Source organism: Eulemur rufifrons, chromosome 28 (assembly GCF_041146395.1).
Source record: "Eulemur rufifrons isolate Redbay chromosome 28, OSU_ERuf_1, whole genome shotgun sequence".
NCBI classification, from domain to species: domain Eukaryota; kingdom Metazoa; phylum Chordata; class Mammalia; order Primates; family Lemuridae; genus Eulemur; species Eulemur rufifrons.
Genome location: NC_091010.1, coordinates 62444552 through 62469336, shown reverse-complemented (window position 1 = coordinate 62469336; position 24785 = coordinate 62444552).

Sequence of the window (24785 nt, the reverse complement as noted above, 5' to 3'; positions counted from 1 at the left end):
ATTCACTTTTATTAAGCATCACTATAAACTTCACATTAATCATCAGGCCTTGAAGAACCATAAAATCCCAGAGTTAGAAGAGACCTTAAAGGCCATCTAGTGTTACTCCAGTGGAAATAAGAGTCTTACAGGGATGTATTAAAATCTACAATTGAAATAAATCATTTGACTTGTTATAAAAAATCATAACAATTCACTCAATCCTTTTTATTCCCTTCCCAGATGCTAGTAGGAATCTTTAAAAATATATATATATATATATGTATGCACACACACATATATATACATATATAAAACCAGCCATTATTCGCTAGCTTGCTTTCCTATCAATGCTTACTACTCAGGAGTCACATAGCTGATGGTCATTAATATCCTTAGGTTTCTTCATTGCGCCCACAGATAATACATCACCCTTGTGAATGCTAAGGCTGGTCTTTGAGACATCTTCCAGGCCCTGCATTCCAGTGGACCGACTGACTCAATCAGACAGTGGCGCATACCAAGGAATCAACTCAACTGGTCTTGCAATCTGGGAACTGATTTAGCACAAAAAGACAATTTCTGCTTCCTGATCCTATAAGTTCATCCCCAGCCAATTGGCAGATCCAATTCTCTAGCCCTTTGTCCAAACTATCTTTAAAAATCTTTTCTCCCAAATTCTTGGGGAGACTGATTTGAGAAATTCCTCCCATCTCCTCACATGGCACCTGTGATATTAAACTCTTTCTCTGCTATGACCCCTGCCATCTCAGTGTATTGGCTTCCTCCTGAGCAGCGGGCAGTGACCCTGGTTGGGCTGTAACAGGAAAGAGGTTCAAGGATGTCGAGGCCCTGACCCAGGCCCTTGGAAATCCCAGCCTAAAGCAACTCTTAACCTTTATCTTGTAGTATCAGACACTTAACAAAATCAGGGCTGCCTTCCCTCCCTGGGTTGAGTTTACTTTTTTTTCTGTTGAAATAGGCAAAGAGAAGGAAGTTCCATGGCATCCAGATACCTAGAGAACTGACAAAATATCATTCTGCTGCCCTTTTTTTCCTTAATAAACACTATATAATTCAACTTCTAGAGAGAGCTGCGTAGGCTTCAGCACTTTGCTAGTGAGGTGAATTTTTTCACATGGCCCAGCAGAACAGGACTTGTTCACCTTTTTAGAAGATGGACAGAGCATTGTGAGTGCTCCTGGACAGCATGACAAAAGTGACAACTCTGTCACCTCATTGGAGGCAGTTAAAAGGCAGGTCCTACTCTGTCTTTTTTGGCAAACAGCTGGCTCAATCTGGGGGCAAAATTTCTCAAACTTTGCAAGCATCACGCATTCCACCTTGTGCAATAACAAGAAATTCATGCCTCAGAGAAACGTGCACACAGGTCCTGGTGGGACGTACTTAAGATCTAGATGATGGCCACAATTTGCTATTTCAATTTATGTCTCATTAGCAAGGAAAACACCAATTTTATGAGTGTTAAGAGGCCTATAAAGGGATTGAGCACAGGTCTCCTGGACTGCCTGCAGTTCACTTGCATTATAACACAAATGGGAACTCCCAGGCTTGTTCATTCCTCTCTGATACTAGACTATTACTTCCTTTTTCATTGGCTTTGGCTTTTAAGCTTTGGGTGTAGTTGGAAGAGTATGTGTACTTTATAGCTCAGAGGGCAAAAGCCAAAGTTATAAGAATAAGTAAGGCCTTTCCACCTTGACAGGTGATTGCAGTTTTAGACCAACCACCTGCTCCTGTGTGGGAATTGCAGACCTTTTAGTACTTAAGGGAACATTGTACTGTGGCGCTGCTGGAATCCAGAGCCTTGCACACCTGAGCTCCTGGCAAGGGGGTCAGTCTGCACAACACTCTGCACATCGCTCATGCAACAACATCATCCTGTTCCTTTGTTCTCTTTTGGTAAATATTTGTCATTACACTATTACTGTTGCATTCAGACTGTCATTTCTTTCTCCTTTTTTAAGGTCTAGATTTCTAATTTCTTAAGGATTAAAGAGCTGACCTAATGCATTCTAAATTGCCGAGTGTTTTACCATGGAATCATAAATGGAGTTTTACTTCTCCAGGGACTTTCAAGAGCTGGGACCTTCAAGATCATGTAGATTTGAGCCCCGTAAGTGAAGAGAGAGGGTCTTCCTTGTTTATGCTCCCTTCACAGCCCCTCTGTATAAGGTCGATGCTCACAACAGGTTTTCTGGATCAAAATTTGCAATATTTTTCACTTTATTAGTGAGGATATTGGGGTTGAAGACATTGACAAACTTCATTCAGCAAGTGAGTGATAGAAAATCAAGTTCAATGTCCTCTCTGCTAAGCTGGGAAGTTTTATCTCAAGACCCAGCTGAAGTTTCACAGCCCTAAGACATTTCTACAGCTACCTCAACTCTACAGCTTCCCCCCTGAAATTAACGCTGCAGCTTCTCCTGAAAGCATATTTTCAGCCCTGAAATGCATAATTTGCTAAGCTGAATGTAACTTTTTTTCCATTTGAAATAGCCTTTTCTCCTTCCTACTAATTTAGCCAATTCTCCATTAAAAGGGCTACCATCTTTCTACTACTGTTTCGGTTTTTTGACATCTCACCACCTTTCACTTTGTGCCACACGCTAATGATCATCCCCCCAGGTTGAGTCAGCTTCTTGGCCACAACGAGCTGCTTGTTCCGATCTGTTCCTCCCGGGCTGGCATCTCTCTGAAGTAATCTCTGTGCCTCCTCACTCCTGGCAGCCTGGCTTCTCACACCTGCCAGCTGAAGGGCTGGTATCGATCTCTGTGTTTGTTCCCCCACAACACTGTTCATGCTCTTCCTCCTCAGAGCGCAGCAAGCCCGGCTGCTGTCAGGGCGAGGTTTGATCTGCCGAGCTCTGCTTCCTTGTGAGGTCAGTGACTGCTTGGGAAAAGCCTCACGACTTCACGACCTGAGACGGGGTTTCTCTAACTGCAGCACTGTTGACATTTTAGTCTGGGTGATTCTTTGTTGTGGGGGAGTCCCGTGCACTGTAGGGTGTTTAGCAGGGTCCCCGACCTCTACACATTAGGTGCCAGTAGCACCCCCACCCCCAAGCTGTGACCACAACAAATGTCTCCAGCTGAACGTCCCCTGTGGGCAAATCTGCTCCTGGTTGGAAACTGCTATAAGGGAACAGTCAGCTGTTCATTCACAATCCAAACACAGAGGACAGCGCTCTGTGATTTTCTACCTGTGTGGGAGTGACTTGGAATTAACCACCGGAGTCGTGTCAGAATGAGGCTGTGTGTTCAGGAAACACACACTCAATACATCACAAGATGGCTTTGCGGAAACACCAGCATACTTTCTTGAAAAACATAAAACCGTTTTGTTAGTTTCTTGGTACACACAGAAGCACATTGAAGAAGTCATGCTTCTGAGGCATAATAAGCCTTTGAATTTTTGTGATGTTTAAGAGTTTAATAAAAGCATATCAGCTCATTTTGATTTAGATCCTTGAGGTTCTAAAGGGACAATTATTGTTATGATTATTACTGCTTTGTTAAAATCATCCTCTGGAAACTGAATTCAGCAAGTTTTAAAAACTTCTACACTAGATTTATTTTCTTGTTAGACACATTAAGGGCAGATATATATTTTCTTTGGTCATAAACTATGCAAAATGGACATAATTTTATGAAAAACCTCTAATAGGTTATAATTATTTCTCACTCTTTCTCCTACCCCAAATGGAAACATTAATTCAATTGCCTTTTATAGGTGGAAAAAAATCCCCTTAGCAGAGTATGACCTGGAAGGGGGTTTTGCTATTTCGGAAGCTGCTTGATGAGCATTCTGCATCTTTAATGCTTTAGGGTCAACAGCGTATAAAACAGCAAGCATCCCCAGCCAGCCCATCATTCCCAGCACTCTCATTTTCTTAGGTTTCTTGACCTCACAAGCTCGTCGCTGAATGCCCAGTGGTGTTTTAATGTGTCCTCCTCCCCCACCGCTCTGTCCTGCCTTAATCAGACTGTGATAGGCTTGATTTGCAGCTTCTCACCCACGGGGGACGTTTATCACGTCCACCTGCATTCTGAAATTGTCTTGTCTTTTGCTCTGCGGGCTGAGCTGCTACCTAAAGCCAACAGCATTGAAATGATGGCCCAGCTCTTCCCAGGCAGCTGTGCCGCCAAGTTCCCTCTGATTGTAGGAAGTGTGATTAGGGGGAAATGGCTTGTTCTGTAATATGAGATGCTGTAGCCACAAGCAGAATCATAATGCAGTTCTACTAGGCTCAAAACTATGCTTGAAAAAAAAAAAAAAAAGACATTTTAATTCCCCATGTAATTTGGATGGGCATAGGTTTAGCACCTGTAATTTGGAACTCGGCAAGTCAAGTTGGGCTGGCTGGTGTAGATCCAAGGACACTCAAGGGAAGATGCCAAACATGTGGTGGGACGTGGGGAGGATGTGAGAATGCAGACTTTGCCCAGGATGGGCACCTGTAGGCACCTGAATGCTTTACCTATATAACCGGAGGCAGGGTAACTACAGTGCAAATGTGCTCTGTTAACTCTCAACTTACTCTCGCAAATTCTAGCTGCTCTGAGGAGTCGTGTTAACAACTGGTGGGGCAGAAGGTCACATCTGGACCATCTTGTAGAACTGCAGACACCATGGTCACCCAGTGGGGGTGGGTATAGTGGAGTCCATAACGTAACTGTCAGAACCTACTTTGGGAATCTGCAGAAATTCTCAACCTTAGGCATCCCAGAAATAATTTTTAAGTTTCCTGGCTGACTGAGCACCCTATTATGAATCCACTTCTTTCTTTTGAACAACCTGAATTTGCTGACACCAGCTGCCCTACTACGGAGTTAAGTTCATTTCCTTTATTGCATTCTCAACAAAGTGGCCACGAGGAGACTCAGAGTCACGGTGTCCAGGCAGTTCCCTGAGATGGTCCTGAAGCTGTAGTGACTCCCAGACTCGGAGCTGCTGCTGTTACACAGTGGGCAACCATATCACAGCTGCACAGACAGATCGCTACTTGAAATTGACTTGTCAGGGAGGGCACAGGGTTTAGGAGGAAAAAAAAATCAATGCTGAGAGATCACAAAGATGCTAAGCTATAAACACAAGCCGTAAGTGAGCCGGCCCTCCCGCACTTTAGTCCATGATGAAGGGAGGAGGGCCCCGGCACTTCCGGAAGAAATACTTCTCATCAGACTGCCCAGAGATCATGTGGCCTGCAGTGAGGGCCAGGGTGCAGTGGGGGAGCACAGCTTTCACTCGAAACAGAATGTTACGGCTTGGGAACAACGCTCTAGGCGATGCATGTCAACCACAATCTTCTCTCTCATTTACAAATCCCGGTTCTGTGTGCAGAGAGCATTCTGGAACACTCCATCATTTGTAGCGTAATCTGGGGAGCTGAGAGTTATGGAGCCACAAGTAAATGAATAGACATCTGAAGAAGGGGACTGCATGGGCTTTGTCCCTCTGTGGGTGCATCTCAGACAGCCAAGGCGTTGGAAGGTGGACGGATTAGACTCATTAGTGGCTCCTGCTCCGAGGTGCAGAAGAATGATCTGCCTGTTATTTCCATTGCTCATTTCTGGAGGCTACTTTGGTTTTAGCTGAAAAAGGGTGTTTTCAGGGTAGGAGCTGGTGCTTCAGCGCACGGCTTCTTGAGCTCACCAGGGGAGACCGGGGAGCAGCTGCGCTGCCAGCTTCCTGCTCTCTGAGCCCCAGGGTCCTCCTTCTCGATGCCCAGGAGGCAAAAGGGTGGCTGATTTAACACACATGGAGCTGAATGCTGGCTGCCACACATTTATTTTTTCAATCCAGCTGACTCAGCCTGTGAGTCTTGACCACTGAGGGAGACAGAGCCCACCTCCCACCCACGACTCCCCTGGCCCTTGTGCTGGGAAGACCTCACTGCAGGGTCTGGTGGGGGCAGGGGCAGGAAGCTCACATGAAAGGGCATTTTTAGACCTGGACACTGGCCCACAAGACACAGATCCACTGGGGACAGCCCCTCTGCAGGCCATGCCCAGCCTCTTGCATCCTCTCCTAAAAAGACTGTGCGGGGTGCACAGAAAAAGAGAGACCGGGTATTGTAAGACTATTTTCTCTTTCATCCCTAATATATCTGTCTAGCTTTTCTCATTTATTCTGTTTGCTCATACAACTAAAGCAAGCTCACCATGGAAAAGCTAAAAAAAAATACAGATACATCAAAAGGGAAGAAAAATCTGCCCTCCTACTACATATAGAAAACATGGCTGGTTTTCCTTCCTGTCTTTACGCATGTTTTTATAGATGTCACAAATGCTCTCACAGTCCACAAACTCATTTGACCTGCACTTTACAGTTTATAAACCTTGAACACCTTGCTGTGCCATTAGTTTTAATGAGTGTCTGGTATTGCATGTAACCATGCACACAGCTGGATGATATTTAGAGAGATTAATGTGCGTTTTTTTTTTTTTTTTTTTCCCCTGTATTCCCTTCTTTCCTCCCTCCCCTAACCCTTTTAAATGGCAAGGAAACTTGTGTTTCCTTGTCCTGGTAAGGGTCTATGGCCAGAGAGAAAGCAGCAGCCAACAAAACATTCTCCATCCTAGATTTTGTTTCTAAAAATCCAAGCCCATTGAAGGGGTTAGGTGGGGTGGCCCCGAGGGAACCCCCAGGTGGAAGGATAGTCTCCAAGAGAACCATGAGGGGTTGACAGTAAGAGGCCTCTGGGGCCTGCAGAAGCTGAGGGGAACATCCGAAGGTGTCCAGAAAGACAGGATCCAGGGACAGGGCTCCCAGCTTCAGCAAAGAGGCCCTGATCCCGGAGTGGCCCCGGATCCAGAGAGAGCCCCACAGCTGACGGGGCTGCTGTGAAACGAGGATTGTGTCAACAATAACCACCCCTCCCTGCTTATTTCCCCACCATGGCATTGCAGATAGGCCCAGGGCCTTGTCTTGACAGGCAGAGGGGTGGAGCCTCCAAGATAACTGAGATCTCCTTTCCCACCAGCCCAGCAGTTTGGGGGGCTTGAATCCAAAATCAGATTGCATTAGAGTCAGTAAAGGAAACGGGAGTTCTGTGGAACTGGCCTGTGTTGAAGGGTCAAGGTGGTGACATGTATGGAGCCCATCCCAGAGCGTTCAACACAAAGAGTGGCTCTAATTTCCCCACCATTCGGTCTTGTTGGCCTTAACTTTTATTTTGTCAGATAATCAATTTCATTATAAATTTTCACTTATCATTTTACCTTTCTAATTTTTTTTTTTTTTTTTTTGCCTAATTTTACATGTTTGCTCTCAGCATTTCCTATCCACATCCAGCCTTTACACACGGCACGCGGAAAGCACGGGTGTCAGGCGGCTGCAGCAAGGTTGGCTTGGGCCCTGAGCAAGAAAGCAGGGTCTCGTCCTCCCTCCAGCCTCCCAGAATAGGCCCTCATCGCCTCAGGGAGGGACAGAGAGGGGAGGCTGCCTGGGTCTAGGCAAAGCACAGATCAGAGTTCTCCGCCCAGTTAACAGCAGGTGCAGCCCTCCGCGTGGCCACCTGAGCTGCCCGAGCAGTGGCGTTTCTCACACCCCCGCTGTCTGGTCCATCTGTGCAAAATACATGACCCGAGAAACCCTCGGTCTTTTCCCTGTCTGTTCCCTGTACTTGGGCCCAGCTAGGCGAGAGGGTCTTCGGATGTCTCAGTCAGGGACAAGCCCTCCCCTGGGGGGTGGTTTCACGAGCCAACTGCTATTGTAACTGCAGCGGGTCTTCTCGAGGCAGAAGTGAGACTGCAGTGAGCGGAGCAGCTGGAGCAGCAGCGGCTCCTGGACAGTACCTGCAGCAGATGTGGTTCAAGAGAGGATTTATCTGGAACGAGAAAGCTGTGTATTTCTAGGCCGAGAGGAAGCAGCCTAGAGAGGAAGGCGGAAGCTACAAGCCAAAGGGGAAGTCTGAGGCAGCGCGGCTCTGGGGCACTGGGAGGAAGTGGAGTCAAGAGACCAAGAGTTGCATTGCTCAGATTCATTCCTGTCTTCTTTATTCTGGAGGCTGCTGTCCTGTGTCACTGCTCTTTGCTAACACGTGTTAAAAACACCATAATGAAGAGGACAAAATAAAATTTAAAAGTCAGACTACAAACCCACCCTCCCACTCTGGAACTTAGTAAGGACATGATAGTGGCCTCCGGCAGCTGGGCTGGGCAGATGGGCAGAGAGAAGTCCCCTGGGGTGCGCAGAGCCAGAGGCTGGGCTGGAAAGCAGAGGCTGCAAGTTCTCAGTCATGCAAAAAACAACGAGGGATCTCTGAGCGGTCAGAAACCTGGCAGCTCAGCAGGAACATCAAGGAGATCCCTGGAATCTCACCAATCTTCAGATCTCCATCCTGGCAGCAGAGAAAGTCCTGGTCTTGCACATGAAGCCGGTGCAAAAGGAACCCAACTAAAGTGGCCACCAGCCCACTGACCTCCGCTGACCTCCAACGAGGGCCATGACCGGGAAAGAGGTAAGCCCTTTTCTGCGAATGAATATTATCTACTTCATTATCTGCTGTGCTTCTACACAAAATGTTTGGCGTACAATAACAAATTATTAAACACACACACACCCTGAGGCATGCATGCACACGGCACACACACACAAGAAAATATGGCACAAGGTCAAGTGGGGAAACAGTGCAAACACAGAGGTGACTCGGATGTTGGATTATCAGAAAGAGACCGAAAATAACTGTGACACAGTTCACACAGCTATTTATCTTTTCCACTAGGTATAACAGAGAGGTGAAAACTATTTTAAAAGTGGAAATACTAGAAATGAAAAAGAATCAGAAATGATTTCACTCAATAGGTTTGAAAGTAGTCACCACAGCAGAGGACCAGTGACACTGAGGACAGGACAACAGGAATGATTCGAAATGAACCCAAAGAGAAAAGTGAATGAAAAGGAAAATAGAAACAAAAACACCAGAAAGGGAGCATCCAGTATCTGTGAGATAATATTAAATGGTCTAACAGATATGTCGTCATTATAGTATCAGAAGAAGAGAGAGAGAATGGGCCAGAAAAAAAAATTTATTTTTTTGAAAGAGATGACAACTCTCTTTTCCAAAATTGATGGAAGGAATGAACCAATGAATTAGAAAGGCTCAAAACTCAAGAAGGAGAAATGAAGACACAGTAAGTCACACCTAGGCACATTATGGTCAAACTGCTGAAACACAAGATAGAAAGAAAATTAAAAGCAGCTAGAAAAGAAGAAGAAACGTTACTACAGGGGAACAATACCACCAATGAAGGCTGTATCGTTTCTGCTTTTTCATCAGAAACAGTGGAGGCTGGAACACAGAATAACATCTTTAAAGTTCTGGTTTTTAAAAGCAAAGGAAAACAAAACAACAAAACAAAATCGTCAACATATACAGATAAGAATGAGAATTTTAATCAGCAACATTATCTAGCAAAAGTGAAGATGAAATACAGACATTTTCAAACAAATAAAGGCTGAGATATCTCTAACTAGACTGAAACTACAAGAAATGCAAAAAAAAAAAAAAAAAGAAAGAAAGAAAAAAGAAAGAAATTTCAGCCTGATGAGAAATGATCCCACATGGAAGATCACATCAGCAGATAGAGAAAGAGCCCAGAGAGGATAAATATCTGGCATTTATTATTTAAAAAACAGTTTTATCTTAAGTAAGATACACCCACATACACACACATACATATTTATTTAAAAAGACTATCAACTGTTAAAGCAAAATGATGACAATGTATTGTGGAGGTGATAGCATATGTGGAAATAAAATATGACAGAAGAGCACATAACACAGGAATGAATAAATGACGCTGTTACAAGGTTCTCCCATTGTGAATTAATGTGTTATTATTTGAAGACAGGCTGAATAAGTTAGAGATGCACATTGAAAAAAAATCATACAAAGAGGTATAGCCAATAATTCAATAAACAGGATAAAGTAAAATAACAAAAATATGTTCTTAATCCAAAAGGAAGAAAACAGAATAAGAATAGATCGGTCCACTACAATGGCTTGGAAAAATTTTTTTGGAAGACTGTCAACACCAAGCCAGCAACTGGAGCACACACTTCTGCTGGGAATATAAAATAGTATAAGCACTTTGGAGAGCTATTTGGATGTTTCCTAATAAGATTAAATATACATCTACCTTATGACTCAGGAACCATAGTTTTGGATATTTACTCAAAAAATAAATAAATAAAAACATTTGAATAAACTGAGACTTGTGCAAATATGTTCATAATAGCCAAAATCTGGAAACAACCCAAAAGTCCACCAATAGGAGAACCAATACATTGTCTCACATCCCCTGCAACTGAACAGAGTCAGCAACGAAACAGGACTGAGCTGCTGACACACACAACTACAACACGGGTGAATTTCAAACGTGTTGCAGGAAAGAAGTCAGACAACAAAAGAGTACATGTTGTATGATTCCATTTATATGAAATTCTACAACAGTCAAAACTAGTGATGATCCAATTCAGAAGTTGGTTACTTTGGGGGGGGGGGTAAATTAACTGGAAAGAGGCATGAGGGAACTTTCTAGGATGATAGAAATGTTCTATATCTTATTTAGATTGTGGTTCCAAAGACTTATACGATTGTCAGAACTCATTGAACTGAATACTTATGGTTGGTACATTTTATTGTATGTATCTCAATCCAAAATAAAAAATAAAAATAAGCCTACCTCTTCCAGGAACTGTAATAATACTATTAATCAGCAGTTCTATTGACAAAGATGTTTGCAGAATTTTAGAGTAGTCAGAATTATAAGGCTTGAAAGCAAGAGTGATGAAATGTTTTTATTTCTCAAAAATGATTCTGAAAATACATATAGAAACTAGAAAAATCACTGTTAATACTGCTCCTGTTGGCACAAATTGGATGGGATCTCTCAGCGCACGCATCAGGCTGAATCAGTGTGCGGTTTGCATTTTTGTGATCAATACTACTGATTATAATCATAGCTGACATTATTTATCATTTCTACAAGCCAGGCATTTTATGAGTATTATCTCATTTCATCCTCACTGGGGGCCTCTGAAGTGAGGGCATTTTTGTTCCCGTTTTCCCAACGAGGAGCCGAAAGCTAAGCATGGCGGAGTTATTTGCCTGACGAAATGAGCAGAGCTAAGATTCAAATTCAGCTCCACCGGTGTCTGGAGCTGAGTTCTTCATCACTATGTAACACTGAAATAAAAAAGTATCCGAAACTTTATTTTAAATGTAACTGAGTTAGAGAGGGATATATGATATTTAAAGAAACCAAGTGAAGAGTATTTTGGGTAAAATGAAACACTTTGTAATGTGATGAATCAGATTGTCTGCTGTGTAAGTTAATATTTTCATGCCTGTTTTCTCATGATGGAACATGCCTACAAGGCCAAGGCTGAGAGGGAGAAATAGCATCTGTCCTCACCCAGGAACCCTTCCTTAATTAGGCTGAGAAGTAAATACTCAAGAGAGTATTCAGCAAAGCCTCAGGTTATAAAAACAATGTACAAAAATCCATAGCATTTTATTTTAAATTTCAAAATATTAAGGGGGTAAAATGCTTTAGGTTACATGGATCACTTTTGTAATGCTTGATTCCCAGCTGAAGGTGTGCTATGGGGGTTTCTCAAAAATACAAAAAACACAATTACTGTATGATCCAGAAATCCCACTGCTGGGTATATATACCCAAAGGAATTGAAATCATTATGCCAAAAAGATGTCTACATTCCCATGTTCATTGTGGTATCATTCTCAATAGCCAAGATACGATATGGAAACAACTTAAGTGTCCATCGATGGATGAATGAATTTTTAAAATGTAGTATATATAACACAATGGAATACTATTCAGCTATTTAAAAAAACACCTAGGAAATTCTGTCATTTGTGACAACATGGATGAACCTAGGGGGCATTATGTTAAATGACAAAAACAAGGCAGAGAGAGACAAATTCTTCATGATCTCACTTAAATGTGGAATCTAAAAAAGTTGATCTCATAGAAGTAGAAAGTAGAAGGGTAGTTACCAGAGGCTGGGGAGAAGAGGTAGGAAAGTAGGGAGACGTTTTTCAACAAGTACAAAGTTACAGTTTGGAGGAATAAGTTCTAGTGTTCTATTGCACTACAGTTAATAGTAATGTACATTTCAAAATAGCTATAAAAGAGGATTTTTGAATGTTCTTATCACAAAGAAATGATGAATGTTTGGGGTGATAAATATGCAATTACCCTGATGGATCATTACAACATGTATACAAGTATTGAAACATTACACTGTACCCCATAAATACGTATAATCATTATTTGTCAGTTAAAAATAAAACTTACAAAAACAAAATAGAGAAAAAAATCGACAGTTTATATTGGTATTCTGCAGCCAACTCTTTCTAAAAGAGGAAAAAAATCCACACTATATCTTAGGCTTACCTATAAGAGGATCGCTCCAGGTTATCATTTCATTGTTATATCTTTTTGGCTTTAGTTATCATTTTAAACTAGTTTTTCCACTGGGGAAAGGACTTTATTAACTAAAAGTCCTAATGAACTAAACTAAAAGTTTTAATTAAATTAAAATAAAACTAAAATTATTTTTATCTAAGATTTTATTTAATGAAACTAAAATAAAACTAAACTTACAGTTTTAATGAAAACAATAACTGGAAAACATTTGAGAAGATATTTCACCAAGGCAGGTGAGGGTCACTAACAAAGTAATTGCACTTTTTAGCCAAGTTTGAATGCTCTCACATAAACTCAGTGAAAATAAAAATGATAATTTTTTGATTATGATTATTGTATTTTCAATTGAGTATAATAAATTGCTGGAGTTTAATTGTATAATTAGAGAGATCTTTGCTGGCTGACAACCATTAAATCTGAAGGTAGAAATCTATTTTGTTAAATTTTGTTTTGATATTCAGTACTGAAAATACTGACTTTAAAATATACTACTTCAAAGTTGAATAAACACATCCATCGGTATTTCAGACAGGCATGCTTTTGATAGCTTTCCTTCTGGGAAGATCTTGTCCCTGAGTTCTAGAAGGGAGGTTATCTCCCACAGCAAATCAAGGGAGGGTTTGACAGACATCACACTGTGTCTCAGAGACTCAAGTGCCTAAGCACAAACATCATGTGGTTGGTTGGCCTGGGCTTAGGATGGGGAAAGGTACGCAGCATGCTCAGAACACACAGGCACTGTGGGTCCAGGTTGAGAAGACTATCTCCAATGGGTGTTGGGAAGCAGGCTGAGAACAGAGATTCAGACGTTTGCCTCATGGTGGAAACTCTCGTCCTAGCCACTGGGTTCCCACTGGTTACCTCTACCCCAGGTTAAGGGAGAGACTTACATTCCCCACCCTCTCTCCCTAAAGCCAGAGCCCTCTTTGTACTCAGAGACCTGGGCTCCACTCAGTCTCTGCCATCTACAGCGGTTGTGCCTCCCAGGTGACTTTAGCTCTCTCAGTCCCTCTTTCCCAAACTGCACAACAAGAAAGATGGTACAGGAGAATCAGCGTGATGGTTTGCTCAATGTGCACGTCATCAGTACCGTGCCTGGCATAAAGTACATAAGTAGTGTTAGTTTTTACTTGACAGTGTACCTATAGGTGCTATAAATGTTGACCTCCTATTGCATGGCAATTCTGGGAGACACAGAGATGAATCAAAAAATCTTGTCCTCTTGGGAAGACCACAGTTACTAAGTGGGGGTCATGTCTAATGCAAACCCTCTCACTGTTTGGGAGCATGACCTTGGGCACCATTTTGGGGCATGTATATGATTCCCTCCCTCAGGCCTCCACCCACCCTCTGTGCCCCACCCAGGATGTCAGCTGCTTGTCTCTATACACGCTATTTGTACTTCCAACCTCAGAAAATCTTTTATCCAAAGGTTTTCTTTCCTCTCTGAGTCTTCTGGGAATTATGACAAGTAGCTTTTGGAACTGCTTAAGTGTGAGAGGGACAGTTTCACAAAGGGACGGGAAGAGAGAGAGACAAAATAGCAGGGATCCGTCGCAATAAGTACTTGGCCAATGCTCGTTGATTGGATTTAACAAATAGCTCTCCCAGAGGAAGTTTTGTTTCTGACTAATGGCATTCATTGCATGCCAAAAATCATCAGGAACCACTAACACAGTCAGTAATTAAACAGCAAGTAGGTGTCCATCGCCCATCAGGCCCCCCTGCACTAAAGACACAAAAGACCACTTCCAGAACATGCCTTCAGCTGAATGGAAGTGGACAGACAGCAACCACGCCACTTGGGAATTGTGCTGCCTAGTGACAAACCTTTTAAATCAATCCCAGCTTTGCGAGGTGGAAGTCCTCAGAGTCCTCATTATTTTATGCTACAAAAATATAAGTGCCCACAAAACAAGTAATGAGCAAAGGGGCAGGTTGGGAGTGGGAGGACGTAGGTGGGGGGGGCGGTGAATATGAACACATGGCTAATATCATTTCACTGATGGGAGCCAAATGCATTTGGAAGCTAGGACACCAGATATCATCTCAGGATATAGGGGCAGATGTGCAGTCAGAATTACAGAAGCTTCCTTTAGCCTTTGAGAGGCACTTGGGGTCCACTGATCTTCCTCCTCAATGGCTCCACCAAGAGCCATCTCACTGACAGGCATTACTGAGGGCTCTCAACAAGCCGGCAGGGAGCCAGCTGCCCCATCCTGCCTGCTGAGATGTGCCTGATTACAATTTTCTTTCTGTTTTTTTTTTTTTAAAGGAAGTATATCCAGTACATTAGCATCCCAGAGAGAAAATGAGCATATTAAATGCTATTAAAAAGTACAGTGAGGAAGAAATCTTTTAACTTTAATATAGTGTTTTTCAAACTTATTTGAACCTAGAACCGTGTGTGTGTGTGTGTGTGTGTGTGTGTAAGCATCCATTAACACCCCACTTCTAGAACACACTTTCTGGAGAAATCCTGGCCTGTCTGATCTGTAGCCTGCAGGGTTTCTGTGATTTCCTGCCTAGGAGCAATGGCCAGACAGGGAGCTGTCCATGGTACCAACATGTGCGGGTTGGAGCTTGCTGTCGGTCATTATTACAGTCACTTGTCTTCCCCACCCATTGCCTACACCCCAAGTGTCATCCTAAGCACCAATTACCACAGCCTGCTTGGCACAGAATCCGATACAACATACCATTCTAACCCTAATGTGGTACTTGGAGTCTGTCTGATACAACCTCGTTATCGTAAACATGAGAAAACACCCAGAGAGGGGAAGCAAGTTGCTGGCTAAGAAATCAAATTTGGATTTCCTGACTCTCATTTAAGTGTTATTTAGACTATTCTATTCCTTCTCTCACCTATTACCCACCTCTTTTCCACCTTGTTTGGGAGACTAGAATCCCTGATTACACAGCCTACATCACTTGACATCACCAAATTCAGTCAAATGCATGTATAGTGTGCACCTTTCCATTTCTCCTCCAAAGCCAGCTCCATGTCCATCCCACTCCTGGATTCTGCAACACTTCCCAGGGGACAGCAAGTCCATTTTCCCCACGACACACATTTGGAACATAAGAGCTCTCTGGGACCCCTCCCATACTTAACCTCCACATAATCATTTCTTCATTAAAAAAAAAAAATATGTGCTGAATGTCCATTATGTAGTGGGCCTTGCCAGGTGCTGGGAATGCAATGGTCAGCAGAGCCAACTTGGTTCCTGCCCTCTTGGAGTTGCAGCCTGACCCCTGTCCCTCAGCTCTGCACAGCCAGCCCATGGCTAAGTTCTGCTGGTGTCTCCAGTGTAATCCATCTCCCATCTAGACCCTGAGTCCTCCTCGTAGCACTGGGAAGGGCCCTCATGACATCAAGTCTGTAGAGGCAGAAGGGAATTCTAGCTGGTCACTCTGCCCTCTGCTCCTCCCATCTCCAAGCCATACTGCACACTCTACCGAAAGAATCTTAAATCACTTCCACAAATCCTCTCCAATTGTTGCCCAAGTGAATTCCATGCTGTGGCTCATTGAGTCTATTCTCCAATCCTTGGCCAATCCATACATTTTCCTACCTCTTTCCCTCTTACCTGCATAATAAAAGCACTTTAAAACTCAGGTTTAATTCTGTCTCCTCAATGAAGTCCTCAATGCGCTTGTCCTCAGCCCAAAGCCCCTCTGAACTCCTGTATTTCCCCCTGGAAAGGGTCTTAACCTGGGCCCATAAATGCTTAGAATAGTTTTTACGTACTTAAAATTGGCTGCTTATCAGAACCACCTGTGAAGATTTTTTTTACCCTCTCAACCCTGGACCGTACTTAAGACTTACTGAACTAGAACATCTGGGGTAGGTTCTAGGTATGTGATGTTTTTATAACTCTTCACAGATGATCTTGGTCCCTAGCCAGGATTGAGAAATACTACCATAGTGGTAGTGAAAGAATGCACTTCAGGAAGAATTTTACCCCTTGCCCCTGACATGCGTACCAAATTTTGTTTGTTTATACAGTTTTGTATACAGAAGGTTCATAGAGTCATCAGATTCTAAAAGGTTAAAATCCTGGAAAGGTTAGGAGTAATGTTTATGCTGTATTGTTATGTGTATGTGAGGAATATGTCCCCTGACAGGGGCAAGGACCTCACTTCTGTTGAATGCCTGATAGTGTATTACGCACAGTAGGTGCTTAGTTTATAGGAGTTGAGCAGAAATCTATGGATCCATGAGACACCAAGGTGCACGCTATTCCCTCAGGAGAGCAAGTAATGCCTGAGGCAGACATATTTCCTTCAAGAATTTTGGCTACAATTTAGCATACCTTCTTTCCAAGCTAAAAACTAATTGAAATTCTATTGCAACCTCTCTTACAAAATATGTGATTAATTCCAACTGAATGCTGTGTGCACCACAACCAATTGTTTTCCTTGATTCATGTGTATCTTAAAACCTGGAAGGATTCCATAAGCTCTTAAGATTCTAGTGAAGAGTCTATTATATAAGTGCAAAGAAGAAATTTCTCACCAGAAATAAAAGCCAAATCTGAGCTCCAACTCCCTACATCATCTGAAATCTGCCCTTGGAAGGAACTAGTAAAAGTGTTGAACAAGGTACCTATTTCCAGGGGTCTGTGTTGTGTGCATACTCTCTGCCTCTTTTCTCAACATATGGGAAACTGTCTATACCCCCGATTTAGTGCTTTACTATACACTAGGAGGAAGTGAGATATATTGACTCATGAAAGTAGAACCAGATCCAAGTTCTGGCCCTGCTACTCATAGATGTTCAAGTTTAGAAACAAAGCCTAAATTTCCCCATTTATGAAATTAACCTAACACTGCTACCTGCCTCTTACGTTCATCATGAAAGTTAAATAAAATTACATCTCACAATACTCAGCACAGTATCAGGCACATACTAAGTGTTCAATAAATGGTAATTATTTTTATTTTTTTTAATCGATCTCTGGTTGAGGAGTTAGTTTGTTCCCACTCCTCAGCCGTACAGTATTTGATGGTAAAGCAAGCTCGGTATCTCTCGTATCCCTCACAGCAGTGGGCAAGACACTGAACCTGAGCAGATGCTCAGATGCTCACCTTCTGGCTGATGTGTTTTGTTGAGACTTTGACATGGACGTGGTAAGATGTAAAAATACTCAAAAGTCAAAATATACAAATAGGGCAGCTGAATTTCAAGTAGAAGGAATGACATTTGCAAACCTCTTAGAAGCAAGACTAAAATGACAACCTTAAGAAATTGTTATTTTGAAGCACAGGCTTAGTACAATGAATTGTATAAACATGAAAATGATGAATTGGAATTAGCTCATCATTGTTGATGCTCTCCTTAAGCAGCAGAGATAACTCATTGACTGATCATATGTTACATGAATTTGATCTCCTGACAACTTTGATGCCGTCTCAGTGGGACAGGGTAGAATTATCTCCAGTGTCCTTCTTTTACCTTGGGAGAAATGTACAGCCAAGGTAGTAAAGGGGAGGTAAATGCTGCTCTGTCCCTCCAGTAACTGGTCCAAGAGGATGAGGAGGAAACCCACTGAACTAAGGGGCTCAAATCTTAGGTTCTCGAGCTAGCTCTTCTAAGTTATGTGACATCCAGCAAGATGCTCAACCTGCTGGCTATGGATTAGTAGACCAGAAATCATAATGTCCACTTGCCCACCTCATGAGGCTGTTTTTGACATATTTAAATATTCATGCATGCATCTATGTATTCAATAATATAGATTAAGCACTGCCTGTGTACCTGACACCTAAGTACTAGGGGTACAAAGATGAGTAAAAAAAGTGGGCAGAGCCTTTGGGGAACTTGATGGGAAGATGGGGAAGCTGCCAAGGAAGCACGTTGAGAAGCCTCCACACCTTAGACCCAGCCATCTGGGAAGCTGGTGGAAGAAGAGCACAACCAGCTGAGATCTGAGACACAGCCACGGGGCGGAAGGGGATGTGGAGGTTCCAGGCAGAGGCAGCATGGTGTGGACGATCCAGGAGCTGGAAAGAGCAGAGTCAGCCAAGCAGTGAACATTCGGGATGGCTGGAGAGAGGCGCAGGAGCCACATCTGCAGACCCTCCCAGCAATGGGGGCAGTGAGGGGTACATGAGTTTTGCATGTTGGAAATCACTCTGGCTGCACGAGGTCATGGGGGGGAGGCTGGGGGAGAAGGTAGTAAGCCCAGAATCTGTAAGACCAACAGAGAGAAATGGACCCACCTAGGGAAGGAGGAGGAGAGCAGGTATGAGGAAGTGAAGTGGGAGCAATAGATTTGTGTATAGAACCAACTCACCGAATGAGCAGAGCAATATGTATAATGACATATTCACCACTACAGTATCACACAATAGAGTTTCACTGCCCTAAAAATTCTGTGTTCTGCCTGTTCATCCCTCACTTCCTTCCTCCCTCCCTTCCCCTACCCCCTGGTAACCACTGATCTTCTTATTGATTCCATAGTTTTGCCTTTTCCAGATGTCATATAGTTAAAATTGCATAGCATGTAGCCTTTCCAGACTGGCTTTTCACTCAGTAATATGCATTTAAGATTCCTGTCTTTTCATGGCTTGATAGCTCATTTCCTTTCAGTGCTGAATACTCCATTGTCTGGATATATCACCATTTGTTTATCCATTCACCTACTGAAGAACATCTCAGTTGCTTCCAAGTTTTGACAATTATGTTTAAAGCTCCTGTAAACACCCACGTGCGGGTTTTTGTGTGGACATAAGCTTTCAGCTTTCTTTGAGTAAATAGCAAGGGGAGTGACTGCTGGATCAGATGGTGGGAGTATGTTTAGTTTCATCAGAATGTGCCAAACCACCTTTCAAAGTGGCTGTACCATCTAGCATTCCCATCAGCAATGAACGAGAGTCCCTGTTGCTCCACATCCTTGCATTTCGTGTTGTCCATGTTCTGGGATTTGGCCATTTTAGTAGGTACATAATGGTGGAAAATATTTTGATGGGTGAGTGGGGAGGAGTTAGAGGGTATTTCAGGCCAAGAAAATAAGGGAAGACCAATCTCCACCCCACCAAAAACGGAAGTTGAAAAGTATGGTTGTGTTTAGCTTCTCAGCTTTGCTGGGTTTGAGGTGTAACACAGGAACAACCAAAATCGCTACATGTGTATAAGGGAGCCCTGGGAGTTAAGGCCAGAGAAGAGTGGGGCCAGGCTGGGAAGGGCCCCGACGGCTGGACCTGGCAGCCAGCAGCATTCCCTCCCACACCGACTGGAGCGTAGCTCCCTGTCTGAGAGATCAACGTCTGAAGGCCTGAGCAGAATGGGAGCCAACCTCCCGGCCCACTGCAGAACGTCATGCATCTTAGGCAGAACCAAAATCCAAAGAAAGCATTACAACATTGCCAGGAGCCCTCTCCCACTCAGATGGGCCATTCACAGGGAGCTCTGTGAGATTATTTGTTCAAACCCACTGGAAGCCAGCCGGAGTGTCCGCAGACTCCACGTGTAGTCAAACCTAGAGCCCGAACACTCGAAGTTAAAAGCAGGAGGCATTGACTATAAAATGAAGTACATTCCCATGTGGCACCAACTAGTCTCTCTTTTAGTCCCACAGATCACCTGGTCTCTCATATCCTGAAATGTCTGACCTTCAGTTGGGGAGAGGACCAGTCTTGGTTTCTATTAATATTTTGACATCTGAGAATACCAGCCTTCAGAGCAAAGGTATTTTGGAGAATCCTGCGTTATTCATCAGACAAGATGCCAAGCCAGCTCCAGGATGTGGGGCAGGGGAGGCTGAGCATCTCTCTGGAGCCAGGGTGCGGGATCCTCCCCCCTCCTGCAGACCTGCACCCTCCGACTCAGGCTTCGTCCCACGTGCTGGACGTGCCTTCCTCATGGGCTCTGGAGACCCCTTCAAAGACGGCTTGAAGACACTTAGGAGCCGGTGCCAGCACAGAACTGGCCTCTGCCCACTAACGGGATTCTGCAGAATCCTTTACTTTCCTGAGAAGAGTCTTTAAAAAAACTTTTCTTTGTAAAAGCCACTACAACACAAGCCCCGGCAGCATATGCTGTTTCTATTTCTCCTTCTAGGCCCCTAGGGCAGGGCTCCCATGGGAAATGTCCCTGTGCCTGCGTGTGTGTTGGGGGAGGGGCACTTTCACAAAAGGAGCCCCGCAGTGTCTGTGGGCAGCTTGAGCTCCTCTCTCCTCCTGACAGACAACAGACACACTGCCTCCCAGCTGCCCGCCAGGGGCCATGCTTGTGTCACGCCTGCCCTGGGGAGGAGCCAGAGTTTGTTTATGCAGGTTGTACAAGGTGTCAAACCCAAGCCCTGGCCTGTGCAGAAGGCACGCTCCCTGGCTAGGGTAGCCGGGCGACTTGAGTAATCGTCCAGGGGATTGAGCAGGGAGGACACTTCTGGAGACATGTGGCCTGTATTTCTGTGGGATTCATTAGTGTCTTATGGTGAATGACAGGGCAGATGCACAGAAAGTACATCTGAGGCAGATGATGGGAGAAAAATCACTCTGTTCTCCGGGCTCGCCTCTCAGAGCAGACTAGCAATCCGGTGGGATGAGGGAGAGACAGGATGAAGGAGAATTTCGGGGAACAGAGCCTGAGAAGGTCACAGGGGAGAAGAGCCGTTGGTCTTAAATACAAAAGACCTGAGTAGAAGGGATGAGGCGATGAGCTGTCATAGCACGTGAGCAACCCCCCTGCTGGCCCATCCCCTGTGATCAAGTCACTGAAGCACTCTTACGTGGGGATGCATCCATGAACGGAAGACTCTCCCCAGTCAAGACAGACTGGCCTGAATTACAGGAACTTTCCCAAGGAGCTAGAGAAACAGGTCACACCTGGCCAGTTACATTATTTTAGTTTTCAAAATTTCAGAATTCAATTTAAAGGAAAGTACTAGATGGATAGGGCTTCTTTAAATACTTTGCCCAGCAATCCCTGATGCAGCCTCTCTCAACTTCTTACTAAAAGGCCATTGAAAACACGGGTGAAAAATTAAAACTTATAACACACATTAATAAAACAAACTGGCAGTCAATCTAGTACAAGGATCTGGGAGAATTTTCTGCTATTTATTAGACCTACAGAGATAAATGTGTACCCACAATCTGAGCTGACATGTGCTTTGCTGCATTTAACAGAGAAAACCTATTGACCTTGAAAAATATACAGATACTTTCTCTACTGTATGTGTGTCCTGCCTCCCCACCCAGAACCACGTTCTATACCAGCCCTGTCCAGTAGAACTTGCTATGATGATGGAAGTTCTGTTGCTCCCATGCTTTCCAATGCTGAAGCCACTAGCCACATGCGGCCAGTAATTGGGCAGTGAAGATCCCTATCAATCAGAAATCTGGCAGCTCTCCCTCTGCTGCTCAAGCATTACATTTTTCTGTGGTCAGGTGTGGCCCTTCTCTGATCTCACTATCAGCATTCCTCTCGAATGAATCAAAGAATTCAATGAAATTTCCAAAAAAATAACAGCATAAAGTGACAGAGACAAGAAAGGACAGGACTCATGAATTATCATCCTCTCCCAACGAAAGCACTAGTCACGAGACTGAGACAGAGGCCCTGGCAGCAGGATACATTGCTACATGGAGATTTGTAGTTTTTCATGCCATCTGTTCAAAGAACTAGATAGCAAGCAGGGGAAGTAGCTGACACCATTCAGCTCAGCAAGACCGGGGCAGATGAAAGCCCAATAAACCCACAGGAGTCTGTGCACAGAATTGTACCTTTTTCTGAAATCCTGAGACAGAGGGACCTACTGAGCCCCAAGTGGACTGTGAGGGAGAAGGAAGAGGGTCAGCTGGCCATACCTGTAGGAACGCCAGCTCTGCACACCTCTTTGTTTTAGGACAAAGAGACACATTAAAACACAAGGATTTTTTTTTTAAACTGTAAAAAGGAAAAGCATTTTGAAAGCCCACGGGAAAAGCATTGCTCTGATTCACTCCAGATATCAAAACACATTTTTAGAAATTAGGCATATTCAATAATTTACAAAAATAGTTGACCTTTTGAGACAGAAATGGAATATCACAGGGCAGGACGAGCTGAGGGAGAAAGGGAATCAGATAAGCTAAGAAAGAAATATAGGGGTCTAACTAAAGCCTGCACTGGAGGCAAGAAAGGGTGAAATTTAGACAAAAACTAAATCAAAGTCAAAAACTAAATCAAAATTTAGGGAAAAAGTGAGTTGTTTTTCCAGAAAGCACAGGAAAAGGCAGAGACACAAAAATAACAAAAGAAAAGATACAAGATGTAGAAGAATAAAGATTCAAGCAAATAGTCATAGCTTTTCCAAAGGAAGAAAAAAAAAACTAAAAAATAATAAAGACATAAAAAGAAATAAACTTTCCTGAGGTATAGATAATATATACTTATTTACAAAAGATTATCATGTAACAAGTAATATTAATAAAAAGAGACTCATGTCTAAAAATATCCTGATAATTTTTTGAAATGTAAGAATAAATTTAAAATCCCACAACCATCTAAAACAGGAAAACAAATCAAACTAGAAATAAAAAGAAACATAAAAAAATAAGTTATCTATAAAGTATTAAAAACTCTTCTGGTGTGAATTTTTTTTTCTTTCTATAATTCTAACTACCAAAACAGAGAGATGAGGACAAAGGTTTGGTTCCCAAGGATTTTCCATGGCCAGATTGAAGTTTAGGTGCAAAATTAAGAGAAAGACATTATCACAAAGGCAAGAACTCAGAAAAAAAAAAATCTTTACTTATTTGCGGGGGAGGGGGGGTGGGAGGGGAAGAACACTTAAAGATGTACATCAATTTTAAGCAAGATAAGAATGAAAATTAAGCACTTAATATGGGGAAAACCCAGTGTAAAAATGTGTGTAGTGAATCTTAAAATTAGTTTAAAAGTTAAATCTAAAAGAAAATCTGATTACACAAATAAGGTTTTCAAATGTGCTTACTGAAGGGGACTATGAAACCATAATTTTATAACGTCATCTAGGTACACAATCACAACCTATACATTAACAGAGAACAGGGAGCAGGGAAGAGAGAAAAGTGCCATGAAAAGGGGCTGAATTCTCCATCTTACGCAGGAGGGGATGAAAGGCAGCACTTCGTTCTCATCTCTGATTATTACAGAACCATAACTTGAAGAATGTCTTTGAAAAAACTTGATGGTAGCTACAAATACAATTAAAATCCGGACATATACCCACCAGATGACTATGGCTGATAAGGGGTAATAAGCAGCCCATTATCTCTCTCCCCAAACCCGATTTTATTTTTCTGAGTGTATTTATTTTTGCCTACCTTTCTCCATTAGAATGGGAACTCCTTGAGGAAAGTGAATTTGTTTTATTCACTGCTCATCCACGATACCCACAGAAAAAATATATATGTATTTGTTTAAGTTAGATATTTTTATGTAGGTAAAACATATCATTTTTCCCCTGATTTCTCTCCTTGGCTTAATATATCATCTTTTTAAACTCTGAGAACAATTAGTCATTAAGGTTTTATTCCAGTATCTTCATGATTCCAACTTCTAAAGATCTAATTCATTATTCCATATTGAATATAGTCTGCTGATATATTCCATAGTGGTTTAGGATTTTCTAGCATTATTTGTTAAATAATCGTTTGTTCCCCACTGGTTTGTGGGGTATTTTTGACATTCAACACATTATATATTAGGATCTTTTCCCTGGCTGTCTTTTTTTTTTTTTTTTTATTACTCTGTTGTTTATTACTCATAGCCACACTGTTTATATTTTTATGAATTTAACATATGTTACTATTAAAAAGGACAAAAGCTAATCTGTTTCATTTTTAATGTATAGTATTAAATAAAACATGGCAGTGCTATTTGTAGTAAAAAAAAAAAAAAATCTGAAAATAATCTGAATGACCAACAAGAAAGAAGTGATTTTTAAAAATATAGTACCTTCATACAACAGACTACAGATTGAGCATCCCCAATCCAAAAATCTAAAATCTGAAATGCTCCAAAATCCAAAATGATATGTTTTACCTACATAAAAATATCTAACTTAAACAAATCCAAAATGTCCTGAGCACTGACATGACACTCAAAGGAAATGCTCACTGGAGCATTGTGGATTTCAGAGTTTTCAGTTAGAGACGCTGAATCAGTAATTATAGTGCAAACAAATATTCTAAAATCTGAAAAAAATCTAAAATCCAAAATACTTCCATTCCCAAGCATTTTAGATAAAGTATACTCAACCTGGACTACACATCAAACAGACCAAGCTAATGGCTACAGGTGAATTAACATCTTTACACATGAACATACTTTAAGTGACAGTCACTTCCCT